The 13,846-nt window shown below is 45.2% G+C and overlaps 1 protein-coding gene across 4 annotated transcripts in view; it reads right to left on the minus strand.

The window, feature by feature from the left end:
• Nucleotides 1-13,846, minus strand: part of EHBP1 (EH domain binding protein 1) — a 668,483-nt gene that overhangs the window by 591,109 nt on the left and 63,528 nt on the right. The window contains exon 1 of one of the 4 annotated variants that reach the window (XM_081069123.1): nt 2,713-2,838. The exons of the other annotated variants lie outside the window; for them this stretch is intronic. The gene's annotated coding sequence lies outside the window, so the exon portion shown is untranslated. Of the gene's footprint in view, nt 1-2,712; nt 2,839-13,846 lie in introns of those variants that run through there. 4 annotated transcript variants of the gene reach the window in all.

The following is a 13,846-nucleotide window of genomic DNA, read 5'->3' on the forward strand; positions in this document are numbered from 1 at the left end:
TTCAATGATAGGATTAGTGATGGGCCAGCAGAGAAACAATTACCAGGTATTTAACCATTTCCATTTGATCTTACATAAGTAAGGCTTTCCTGCAACACACATGCCCACTGAGCCAGGGTAGAAGGTGACAGGAAGGAGACTCCCTCAGTATTGTGCCTACAGGGGCAGCCTTCATCTGTAGCCATAACCACATGCTGAGACTCCACGGTTGGGGGGGGGGGGCGGGGAGCAGAGTGGTTAAGAGACAGGAGACCAGAGAGATAGATACTGTTATTATCTCTAAATTTTGCCTTCAAACATCAGATTTGCAGGTGACTATAGGGTCCTATTTTCCATCACCTCATTCCACTCCCAGGCCTAATTTGCTTAATGAATGATGATGATTCTTTACAGTTTACAAAATGCTCTATATTACATTATCACATTGGGTCTCTTGAAAAAACCCTGTGTGATGGTCGTGATTGTTACCTTTATTTTACAGATGAGGAAACTGAGGCTTGGAGTGGCTCAGGGATTCATCTCAGCTGACAGGCTTAGTGGCAGAACTCAAAGACGTCTTTATTTTCTTTTTTTGGTGGGTTGGGGGAGGGAGTAAGACTTCTGACTCCCTGTCCTGGCTGAAGACAGCCCAGGCAACTGAAATACTCACAAAAATGAGTCATAAAAAGGAAGCAAAAAAATCAGTGAGATGTGTAACCAGGCTCTCTTTTCTATTTCACAAAACAAGAAGAGGTATGGCAAACAATGCCAGAGGGCTCCTGTTTGAGAAAGCTGTGCACTCCACCCACACTTCCAGCCTTGGGGTGAGTTTGAGAGGGGAAACTGAAACTGTTCACAAGCAGAAAAGCCCCTGCAGGAAGTGAGCTGTTGATCCAGTTATCAGGGCAACGAGCAGATGCTTTCTTGCCTTGAGAGAGGATGGGTTTATGGAAGCCAAGATGTGTCCTGACCCATCAATCCAAATAAGAGGCCCTTACTCTGGACAATATCAAATAACAGCACTTCTATCTCATTTAATCCACCTCTTGAGTAGTTAGGTCCAAGTGATCATACCCATTTTCACAGGTGAGGAAACTGAGGCCTTAAGACATTAAGTAACTTGCCTAAATTTACATGACCAAAAAGTAGCTCAGATCCAACCTCAGTTATTAAACACTAAGTCTAGTGTATATATTCCTATACAGCCTTCCTGTCGAATCAATGGCATGTGGTTTTTGCAAGTACTTTCACATCTTTGAGTGCATGCATTCTGGGTGAGAAATACCAGGCATAGATCACTCCCTGCTCCTCCCACATCACAGGTGAGAAACAATGATGCATGGAGGTGGGGCTGCCAGCAGCGGCAGTTCGCTGTGGTTAGCCAGCTTCTGACCAAGACTCAAATCCAGGGCTTTTTCCATGACACCAGCTGGCTGCTTTCCCTCTTACCACACCTGGAAAAAATGATTCAGGTGACAGTGGGCTATTCATGTCATCCTCATGTATGGAACATGCCACGTCATTTATGAAGTACTTCAAAGTAGGAACACTTGCCCTGGCTTTCCCCTGGGCCTTTATTAAGTAAAGGTCATGATATTTGTTGAAAGTTGAGTGCACTGGTGTCTGGTTCACAGAAAGGGTTTTCAGAGACTATGCTTAAGATAAGGCTGACTTTTGGAGGGACATTCTGCAGGTAGACACAAATCCCACTCCATCCCTCGGTCGATAATAAGACTCATGAGCTTCAGTTCTCCCCTTCTTGTCTGACTTTTTTACAAGCTCTGTGTCTGACTGGATGGCCACTTTTCTCACCTACCTGAGGTCGGTGCTTCAGAACATTCCATCCACTCAAGAAAGGCAGGAACAAAGAGAGGTTCAGGCCCAAAGGTGATTTCCAGTCTTCCTCTAGAGTGGCAATTTTTCTGGCTATGAAGAAGTTTCTAATCCTGACTCCACAAAGCGTAGCTCTTGTTTCCAAACTCAGGGCCCCGAGGTGGCCTGAAGACCCTCACCTGGTCATCACACTAAGACATGGCTCACGTATACTTGGCTTTCTTCTCTGTCCAAAGCAAAGCAGTCAGCAACAGCCATAGCAGCCTCTCTGAGGCAGTAACAGGAAATAATCTTCCTAGCCAAGCCCCTTCCACCCGCCTCTGTCCCAGCAGGTGATAATTGTAGATATGGTAACAGGTAAGGTGGTAGGAAGCTGGGGTGAAACTTTAGTTGGCCTTGAATCACCCATTGTTCCCGCCTTTCTTTAGTGGTTAGAATATTCTGCAGACATAGACTTCAGGTAGGTGAGAAAAGTGGCCGGTTCAGTCAGACACAGCTCACAAAAGACGGGAAGGGGAGTTCTGGAGCTTGAGTCCTATTATCCAGTGGAGGGGTGAGGCTGGGTGGGATTCGTGCCTGTCTGCGGAGAGGCCTCCAGAACTCAGCCTTATCTTGGCCATATTCTATGAAACCCTTTCCTGTCAAGCCAGGCACCAGGGCACTCAAACAAATTTTTTGTTTGTTTTCTTTAAATTAAGACAATTTTTTTAGAGCAGTTTTAGATTCACAGAAAAAATGAAAAAGTACAAAGAATTTCCATACACCTCCTGCCCCCAGTTATGTATCACCTCCCCAATTATCAATATCTCCCACCAGAATGGTATATTTGTTATAATTGGCAAACCTGCATAACTCACCCTAATTACCAAAAGTCTGTAGTTTACATTAGGGTTCACTCACTGTGTTGTCGAGTTTAATCCACGTTGAGCAGCACTTGCAGTCAATCAGATATGTATGAGACAAGCAGCCAGCATCTTTCTTGCAGAAGCCCAGATATGATGCTTCTGATCCAAGAAGTGATGGGTCCTGTTTGAGAACATTAATTGGCTGTACAGGCAGAACTGCCCCCCAAACGAGTTAGACACATGTCTTAGGTGTTCCCTTTTCTTACATTTGGTTTGAGGCTTCCTTGTGGCTGAAAATAATTGTTGGTTCCTGGGAGATGTAGATTTTGGGTTGTCCAGTATTTGTTCAGGAGAGATGCTGGTGACCAGATGATGGCAGATCTGACACTCTCCTGACCCCAGGTTGGGGGAAAGGCTATGACAATGCACTGGGCATAGAAAAGTGCCCAGTGCATTAGTGGTTAGACTGGCCTGTGGCTCTGAGACCAAAAATATTCAGACTGGAGACTGTTGTATCTTGTCTGAGTCAAGGGGATCAGGCCACACCTTTCCGTATGGGGAGAAGGATAGGATAGGATGGGGAGACTGTCCCTAACAGAAAGGGGTTTCTCACTGTCTGTCACCCTGTGGCAGGCAAGGAAGAGTGCCTTAGGCTGGGGGAGGAAAGGATTTCCTCTTCTTGCTGTGGATTAAGTGGGCCTAAAGATTGCTGTTGGTAGGGGCTCAGGTGCCCCTGCCACATGGAGGCCTGTAGGTACCATACACTTCTCTTCCGATGCACATGGAAATTACTCTCTATAGTCTGCTTTCTTTACCCCCTGGCTAAGTGGACCCTGTCTTCAGATGGGCTGAGGGGGTTGGAGCAGGGCAGTGTCCTCTTCCCATGCGTGGGCTGCCAGAGTCTACAAGTCACCAGTATCATAAGCTATAGAGGCAGAATCATGGCAGCAAGGTGAGAAAGCTGAAGTGGGAGAGGCTGGAGCTCATGGCAGGCTGTGCTCCGGAAAACTCTCAGAAATCCTGGAGAGTGGAGCTCTGTGTTTGGATGTAGAAAGGAAGTGTAATTTCATTTTGGACATTGTGAAGTTTCAACATAGGTTACTGCCCTATACAGCACACTCATTTCACAGATGAAGAAATCAAGGGTGGGAAGGTGGGAGGGAAAGAGGGAGGGGGGGAGAGAGAGAGAGAGAGAGAGAGAGAGAGAGAGAGAGAGACTGTGAGAGGGTCTGCTATCTGAGGAGCATGTACCACCCTCATTAGCCTCTGACAGTAGCAATAACCCAGGAGTCCCTGGGAGCTTGTGAGAAATTCTTGACAGTTGCATCTGCTTAGACTTCAGGTGAAGGTGGTGTAAGTGAGGCCAGATACAACTTCCTTCTAAACCACACAGCTTAAAGTGATCAAAAAATAGTGTTTGTTTTTTTAAATAGCCAAAAGTTAACCAGAGACAACCAATATGGAAAATAGTACAATCTTAGAACATAATACTGAAAATGTGTCAAGAGGAAAGAAATAGAGGATCCGAGAATGGAATGTTAGTTGTCTCTCCCCTCCACACACACACCTGGAGCTGAATGAGAGAAGGTCCCAACCAGTGTCACCAGTACCTCATAATTTGACACAGAGAGGTCTGAGAGGCTGAATAAGCAGCCTGGGTAAATTAAGGAAAAATCCTAGGGAGGAGTCTAATATATTGGCTTAGCTTCCCTCCCATTTCTTTTAATTTTGCCTGCGTAACTCTGGCCAGACCATCCAATGCTCTGAAAGTGTGAGGGCAAGTTCTTCTTGACACCCTTTCTATCTACTTTTCATTCCCTTAATACTAGAGTTTGGGGGTGGGTGTACTGCCTGCGTCACGGAGGACTGACTGTCACAGGATCAGGTGAAGGATAGATCTGGGCTCTGCTCTGTCTCCTGAAATCAATTAGACACCCCGCCCCAGGATCCTCTCCACCCAACAGGGGTGTGGCCTTCTCCTGTGGCTTTGGCTTATTCCCCAAAGGCAGCACAGAGCCCTACAAAAGCAAGTCCAGCTGCTCCTCCAGCCCCAGCTGGCCTCGAGGGGGGCCCCGAGACTTCTCCTCAGGATTTCCCCTTAATTTACCCAGGCTGCTTATTCAGCCTCTTAGCCCTCTCTGTGTCAAATTATGAGGTACTGGTGACACTGGTTGGGACCTTCTCTCATTCAGCTCCAGGTGTGTGTGTGGAGGGGAGAGACAACTAACATTCCATTCTCGGATCCTCTATTTCTTTCCTCTTGACACATTTTCAGTATTATGTTCTAAGATTGTACTATTTTCCATATTGGTTGTCTCTGGTTAACTTTTGGCTATTTAAAAAAACAAACACTATATTTTGATCACTTTAAGCTGTGTGGTTTAGAAGGAAGTTGTATCTGGCCTCACTTACACCACCTTCACCTGAAGTCTAAGCAGATGCAACTGTCAAGAATTTCTCACAAGCTCCCAGGGACTCCTGGGTTATTGCTACTGTCAGAGGCTAATGAGGGTGGTACATGCTCCTCAGATAGCAGACCCTCTCACAGTCTCTCTCTCTCTCTCTCTCTCTCTCTCTCTCTCTCTCTCTCTCTCTCCCCCCCCTCCCTCTTTCCCTCCCACCTTCCCACCCTTGATTTCTTCATCTGTGAAATGAGTGTGCTGTATAGGGCAGTAACCTATGTTGAAACTTCACAATGTCCAAAATGAAATCAAGAAAGAGAAGGCAGAGGAGGGGAAAGAAGAGAAGGAAAATAAGCAAGAAACACATGAAAAAGATAAAACCATTCTGGAATAAATCACTGCCCCAAGTACAGAAGAAAATTCCTAAGAGTCCTTCACAATAGAGACCCAATAAGGGAAAAAAAAAAAGAACCAATAAGAATATTTAATATTTAATTAATTACGTCAATTTAATAGTTAATTATATTAATTTAAAATATACTTATCAGGGGGATCACGTCATAGACTGTGTAGATGGCTGATCAATGAGCTATACAACTGAAGCTGAAGTAGAATAATATTGAATGTCAACTATAACTAAATATATAGGTATATATAGTCACAGGATGTGGAGTATAACATAGGGGGAATTGTCAATGGTATTGTAACAGCTATATATGATATCAGAGGGGTAGTAGCTTGGGGGGTCGGTTAAGCTATATAAGATGTCAGAGGGTAGTAGCTTGGGGGGTGGGTTATCACTTTATGAGGGGTTTAAATGTTTATTATGTTGCTTTGTACACCTGAAACTAATTAAAAATCATTAAATAAACAAATAAATAAAATATAATACATTGTATCCATTCAGTATATAATTAATTTAAACATATTTAATGTGTTTATAAAATTTAATAAAAGAACCCAAGGATGAGTTGAGAAATCAACTAAATAAAACAAAAAGGAAATCCAGAGTAAAGAGAAAAAATTAAGGACAAAAACAAGAGATTTACAGAACTATTAAATAAGTTTGAGGGCCAGCCCGGTGGCTCAGGCGGTTAGCGCTCCATGCTTCTAACTCCGAAGGCTGCCGGTTCGATTCCCACAAGGGCCAGTGGGCTCTCAACCACAGGTTGCCAGTTTGATTCCTCGACTCCCACAAGGGATGGTGGGCTGTGCCCCCTGCAACTAGAAAATGGCAACTGGACCTGGAGCTGAGCTGCACCCTTCACAACTAAGATTGAAAGGACAACAACTTGACTTGGAAAAAAAAAGGCCTGGAAGTACACACTGTTCCTCAATAAAGTCCTGTTCCCCTTCCCCAATAAAAACAAACAAACTAAAAACCAGCAATCCTATAAGTTTGAAACATCAAGTAAAGTAACAAATTTTCTGGCTCACAGGAAAAAATTGAGATAATTACAGTGAACATGGGGGCAACTGACAAAGCAATGAAGAAGATATTGGTAATGGGGGACAAACACAAATCATTCAACATAAGGGTAATTGGTGTTGAATTTCAGGTGAAAATGATGAGCACAGGTAAAACTTCCCTACTGCCCTCACCTCTTATTGCAAGTACATAGAAAAGCTTGATGAAGTATAAAAACATATTTTAAAATGACATCTCCAAGCTCCAAACAAGAAAGGGAAATCTCTAGGGAAAGAATCAGAACAAAGATGTAAATGGGAGCTGAAGCTTCAAGATCCACAGGGGACTCAGACTGTATGACTTGCGGTTGGGGTTTCAATTAAGTCATGAGCCTCACAGGCAGTAGGGAGCCACATGCCCGGAGGCAGGGCCATGTTGCCCAACGGTTGTGGCTGAACTCAAGCCATCTGCCCAGCTATGGGTGGAAGAAAACCTACAGTCCTGGTCCACTAGCCTATGGGGAAGGAGTCCCAAGAAAGATGACTCCATGGAAGATGAGCTCATAGACAAGAATTACAAAATCTATAAGAAATTACAAACTCTAAAGGCAGTGTTTAGACCCTCCAAACCAGAAAATGTTCATGTAAGGAATTAGAGATAATAGGCAATCTTACGGAGATTTTAAATAAAAATGTATTTATGAAACTTCAGAGAACTAAATGAATGAATAGGCATCCTAAATAAGAACAGGGGGTTATGAAACAAAAACTGGCAAAAGTTTTACCAAGTAGAAATATTAGAAACAGGTATTGAGATAACTGGACATAACTTTACCTGTGTTTTATAGGAATGTAAGTGCTTTTTATACACAAACATTCATGTATACATACAAAGAAGATTTCATCAACTTGTGAATAGTGGTTAAGTGCGAGAATGGGACTGGTGTATTTTTTTTTAATTTTCTTCTTTTTACCTATCTGTATCTTCCAACTTTTTAAAAAGGTGAACCGCCGGTGGCTCAGGCGGTTAGAGAGCCATGAACCTAACTCCGAAGGCTGCTGGTTTGATTCCCACAAGGACCAGTGGGCTCTCAACCACAAGGTTGCCAGTTCAACTCCTCGAGTCCCGCAAGGGATGGTGGGCAGCGCAACTAAGATTAAACACAGCACCTTGAGCTGAGCTGCCACTGAGCTCCCGGATGGCCCCTTGGTTGGAGCGTGTCCTTTCAACTACAAGGTTGCCAGTTGGACTTCCGCAAGGGATGGTGGGCTGTGCCCCCTGCAACTAGCAACGGCAACTGGACTTGGAGCTGAGCTGCGCCCTCCAAACTAAGACTGAGAGGACAACAACTTGAAGCTGAATGACGCCCTCCACAACTAAGATTGAAAGGACAACAACTTGACTTGGAAAAAAGTCCTGGAAGTACACATTGTTCCCCCAGTGAAGTCTTGTACCCCTTCCCCAATAAAAAAAAACTTAAAAAGAAAATGTTGGGGAGGAAAATAAAAAAATTTTTTTAAAGGTGAATATGTAATGTTTTCATCAAAAGAAAAATCAATAAGAGACATATTTTAATTTTAAAAGGATAAGGAGTTGGCAGGGCTTCCAGCTCGGCCTGTGTTGCTATGCGTAAAATAATCATGAATTAAACCATAAGAAATTAACAAAATTTTATCATCACATGAAAATAGTTGAATAAATGTTGAGCAAATATTTAGAGTATGTTCAGCATTATCTGAGTTTGTAGAGATTAAATGTCATGCCCAAAATAATTCACTTCAAAGAGAGAGGGGCAGGCATCTTCCAGAGTGACTGCAAGTGAGGGCCAATGAAAGGCTAGTGAAATTGCAGAGAAGGGAGATGTGCCCTATATAATCAGGCCCTGTGAACAGAGAAAACAAGCAGTAGTTTTGAATATGAACTACACATCAAAACTCACAAGGGTAAGTGCTTGGCATCCCAAGTACTGACTGGGGCTTAAACCTGCTTCTCACATGGGAAACTGTCAGGTGTCTTCTGGGTGAGGAAAAACAGAGGTTATGTATTTAATCATGGCTAATGATTCTCCTGAGCAACACACCAGGTAAGGCCACTAGTAGTAAATTAAAATGATTTAAAAAACATGGTCTAAACAAATTTTTCCAACCCCAATGTAATATGTTCTCCTTGGGCATAGCATCCTTAGGGGATGGGTCACAACTGCAGTGACAGAAAGATCTTCCACACCAGGCCCCTGCCCATGGTCTCCTCCTTCCCCTGGCAGGACTCCGGTATCTCATCAATACCACTTCAGCCTTTCTGTACTTTTCTTTGGTGGCATTCTCCTCTTTGCTTCAATGGGACCAGCAGTAGTTTTTGCCATGAGGGCCAACCTGGTTGTAACCAAGACCAATGCTGTTGACGCCATACATCACTGCTGGTGTTGGCCATGAGCAGCACAGCTCCCAGGTTTCTGTAGTCGCCGTCACTGCTAAGTGAGGACATCACTGTATTCTGACCAAGGCTGCCATTAACCCATATCGTGTCCTTGTGCCAACAGCCCAAAGAGTGCCCTTCCTCAAGACACTGAATTTCCTCTATTAGAGAATGTCATGATATTCTGATTTTATTAGGATGCAACATTTGGCTGCCATTTGCTGGAAAGATTTGTCTCTAGGGTCTGTTAATGTGCTTCCTTGGATATGGTAAAGCATGGCCTGCACAGCCATCTGACCACTCTTGGGAAAGATGTCCCTCTTAACCAGTATCCACAGCTTGTTCATAATGCTCCAAAAAGAACACCCCAACTCTTTCCATTTTGTTATAGCCTGCTGGCTCCTCCAGCCAGGGGCTGGGTCAGAATCATCAACCATCAACCACCATCAACCACACAGGGGAACATTGAAGAGACTCCTCCCCATCATTTCAAACCACAGCCTCTACACTAAAGTAAATTTTTTGCCCACCCAGGCATACTCTACAGGGGTCAAGGTCATTTTTGTCTTTTTTTTTCCCTAGAGCTGTAAGCCCGATCTCCTGGGGTCTAGCAGTTAATCTTTAAACTTTTCATTTCTTCTAGCAGTCCCAGCAGGTTCTCATACAAAGCAGACCTGAAATCCCCTTAGGGTGTGCCAACACATATCCATTCCTTTGCATATAACTGTGGTCCCAGGAGCCTCTGCCACGTGATTGTGAACTTGTCAGATATACCCTACTTTTGGCAGCCCAATCCTGGCCTGCTCTGAAAGGGTCCACTTCCCAACATGGGTCACCTGTGGTCTCTTAGTGTTTATTCACAATGGATGTTATTTAACAACCAAAGCCAACCCAACCTACAATAAGTTGTTTGGATTAACCAAGGAGCCTATCCCTCTAAATTTGCACTGAGTTAGATTTCTTGGGGAAAGAGCATCTTAAAGTAGCAGAAATCCGTCAGTTTTTGAACATCTCCATGAACAAAGCTCTAGGATAGATACAGAGGGGGACTCTAGGATGGATAGATGAAGCTTCTTCATGGAAGAAACTTCTGGTTTAGTTTGGAAGATAAGAAGAGTCACAATATTTGTTGTGTGCTTGCCACAGTCCCATTTTACACATATTGTCCCAGTGTAATTAGTATTGCACCCCCTTTCACTCTTAAAAATGTTATAGTTTGGAGGCTAAAAGTTATACAGTCACCATAGAGATAAGGCACATAAAAAGAGAACTTAGAAATCCAGGGTGGAACACACTTTCAAGTTTTGGGTAAAGAACTATCGCAAAGTTTTTTAGAGGGGAAACTGAGCATGCAGGTGTTTAAGTGGTTTCCTAGGACCATAAGGCCTGTTGAGGATGGCTGGAACCAGTATCTGAGGCTCCTTTCCTTACCAGCCCCATTCACACACCAATCCCAGCAGGGAAAATGAGGTTTCCAGAGAGGGAGAGACAGCACACAGTTATGGAATTTGAAGCTATGAAGAGTACTTGGCATTTACACATACCACAGGTTCTGAATGCAGAGTGAAAAATAGCTTAGAGTAAACATGTGTGTGTGTGAGAGAGAGAGAGAGAGACAGCGAGAGAGAGACAGCGAGAGAGACAGAGAGAGACAGAGACAGAGACAGAGACAGAGAGACAGAGAGACAGAGAATATGTCTATCTGACTGCATTTTAGAGGCCCAAGTAAATTATTTAGGGGTTTTGCCTGGGAAGCCCCACCCCCTGTGTCTGGCCCTGCTGTTTCTATGCACTGGCTCACTCGCCAGTTTCGCTGAGCAACTCCTGCATGCCATGTTCCCAGTTCTCATTGTTGACGATAGCCTTGTCCAAAGGCAAAAGGTCAAGACTCTTTCATCCCCTGCCTTTGTCTGAAGTAAGGAGCGAATGAGACATCTGGCTTGGTTGCCCATGTGCAGCTCAATTATTTACCCTTCGTGTGGTTAACCTCACTACCTACACTCTGAGATGTCCCCAAAGCACCCCACTGATTAATTCTGATACCCCAAGCCTCTCTCCACGGGCTTGACAGAAGGGGACAGATTCCCACCCAGGCCCTTCCCTCCCCACCGGCTGAGGAGCTGCATGCCAGCAACATGCCTCGCCATTGTCATCCTTCTGCACCCTGCAAAGATTACTTGTCAAAGGTCAAAAACATGGCACAGCATGGATGAACCTTGAAGACATTATGCTAAGTGAAATAAGCCAGTCACAAAAAGACAAATACAAAGTAGGATTCCACTTCTGTGATGTATCTAAAATAGTCAAGCTCATAGAGACAGAAAGTAGCATGGTGGTTAGCAGTGCTGCGAGAAGGGGACAAAGGGGAGCTGTTGTTTAACAGGTATAGAGTTTTAGTTCCCGTGAGATGAAAAAGTTCTGGAGATCTGTTTTACAACAATGCAAATAGTTGTAACACAACTGAACTGTACACTTGAAAATGGTTAAGATGGTAAATTTTATAATGTGTGTGTTTTTTTAACACACACACACAGAGTCAAAAACATGATTCTTCAGGTATGACACCAGGGAGTATTTAGGGGTGATGAAACTGTTATTTATCCTTATTGTGGCAGTGGTTACACAACTCTATATTATATGGGTTAAAATCCTTAGAACTGTACGTGAAAAAAGTCCATTTTGCTTTACATTGAATTTTTAATTAAAATTTTAAAAACATGGCTTTCATACAAATGTACACTGCACATGTATCAAAAATGTATTTAATTAATTAATTAGAGAACCAGCAGGATGATAATGCTAGTTTAAAGAAGTACAGGAGATACTTAAGAATTTATAATACCAAAAAAAATTATATTGAAATGATTGCTAAATTATATCATAAAAATAAAACCTTAGCCTTTTGACTAGAATATTTTCATTTTCATCATCATATATCAATCCTGCGTTATCAGTTTTCTACTCATTCCTTATAAAGCTGTAAAATACCCTAATCAATCGTAAACCACAAGTTAGACAAAGGTACACTCTCCTAGAAAATCAGTTAATCCACCCCATGCAGGCCAGCTGGACAATGCCCCGGCCCAGCATGACTCAAGGGCTTGCAGGAATCCCTCTGTCCCATTTCCAAGTCTTGGACACTTTTCCTAACTGTCCAGATGAAGGGCAGCAGGAGGACGTGAAGCCCAGACCCGTGCCAGGGAGGAAACAGTGAGCGGTGCTGTCACAGAAGCAAGAGACCCAGCATGCCTATTGTCCTGAAAGCTAGCTGGTCCTCATCTGAGTAGGATATCAGGAGTTTTCAGAAATAGAGGCGTTTAGAGAAAGGACCTCAGGAAAGAAAACCAGGAACCATCGTCAGGCCCACCAGGCTTATTCCTGCCCCAGGACTGCAGACCTATGGCACCGGCAAGTGGCCTGGCGTCTCTCCCTCCAGGTTTCAGAGGCACCATTCTGACCTCCATGACTTCAAGTGGGTCCCTTCACCTTTCTCTTCCAGGCACTGGAGACGAGAAACTTAAGGGTGGGGGGTTCATTAACCCTATCTGCACAGAGGGGAACCCCAGAGTAAGCCTCAAGGAGACCCGGGGTGGATGTGGCCTCCTCTGGACACCTCCAGCTGAATGGGAGGGGAGGTCTTGCCAGCCAGCCCCAGCCTGACATCTGAGTACAGGCAGACCCCTGTGACACACCCCACGAAACCCTAAACCTGAGGCTCTTGAAACCTTGGCCCCTGGGCAGCTGCTGTGTCTTCCTTTGTGGGGAATGGAAGAAGCAAAGCTGCTTTGCGGGAAGAGGAATGCAGAAAATGTGTCTGACAGGGGAGCTAGGAGGCGGGAGACGGGTGAGCAGGAGCCAGTAAACAAAAAGCCCTGAGAAATCTGGGGTTGGGGGGCAGGGACAGCCTAAGCCTAGGGTCCTTCCAAGGCCAGTCAGATGCCTTGTTTACAGTCTTGTCACACTGGGGCAGTCAGAACTTGAAGCAGCTGAATTCTTCACCTCTTGGGTGACTGTGAAGAGAGCACGAGACGGGCGATTGGTTTCCTCCTGGCACTGGTGCCAGCGGCCTCTCTCCCAGGGCTTAATAATTCAGGACTCTCAACCCAGTGGGCCCCGGGCCTGCACCTGGGCTGCCAGCTGAGTCTCGGTTTCTGTTTCCCCGGGTGCCTCCCCATACTCAGAGCTTACAGGGTGGTGGAAGTAGGTTTCAGGCCAGCACTCAGCCCCATCCACCAGCCCCGGTAGTCCTGACCGACTTTCAGCTTTGCCTCAGACTGCTGCCCTCCCCAAGGGAAGTGGGGGTCTGTCCCACAGCTCTGGTTACTGTTCTCTGGCAGCCTCTCAACCCCTCCCTTGGGATGCTAGATTCACACCTCACTGGACACAGTTCAAGGAAGAGAAGTTCTCATTACCCTCCCTCCTCTCTGCCCTTCTTCTCAGCCCCCCCCCCCCCCCCCCCCGTCCTAGCCTCAATCCCAGCTGCCTCCATTCTCAGACCTGAACTCACGGCTATGTGGGGGGACCTGCATGGCAGATGGCACGACTTCAGCCCTACTCCTCCCTCAAGACCCCAGATTCTGTTCTGCAACTGCCAATAAAGCCCCCAGGCCACCGACGTGATGGTGGGGGTGGGGAATGATGGTTCTGTGGCCTTGAGTGTGTGGGCCAGGCTGAGAAGGATCCCACAGGAATGGGGGGAACAAAGAGAGGGGTGAGTTCCTGGCCTTCCTGTCATGAGCCTGAGTTAGGAAAAGTGGCCATAGAAAGAGCCTCCACCCCAAACACAGGCTTGGGCAGAGAGTCAGCTGCTGACGGGGGTTCTGGACCTCCCACAGGGAACTGTACTGGGGACAAGCACGGGTCTGAACACAGCAGGAGGAGAGGATTTCTGGTGGTGGAACTTTTCACAGGGAGCTGAAATGGGGCTATTGCTATAGCAGCAATGAAAACAACCAGCTCACGTA

The sequence above is a fragment of the Rhinolophus hipposideros genome (assembly GCF_964194185.1).
Source record: "Rhinolophus hipposideros genome assembly, chromosome: 12".
Classification (NCBI taxonomy): Eukaryota; Metazoa; Chordata; class Mammalia; order Chiroptera; family Rhinolophidae; genus Rhinolophus; species Rhinolophus hipposideros.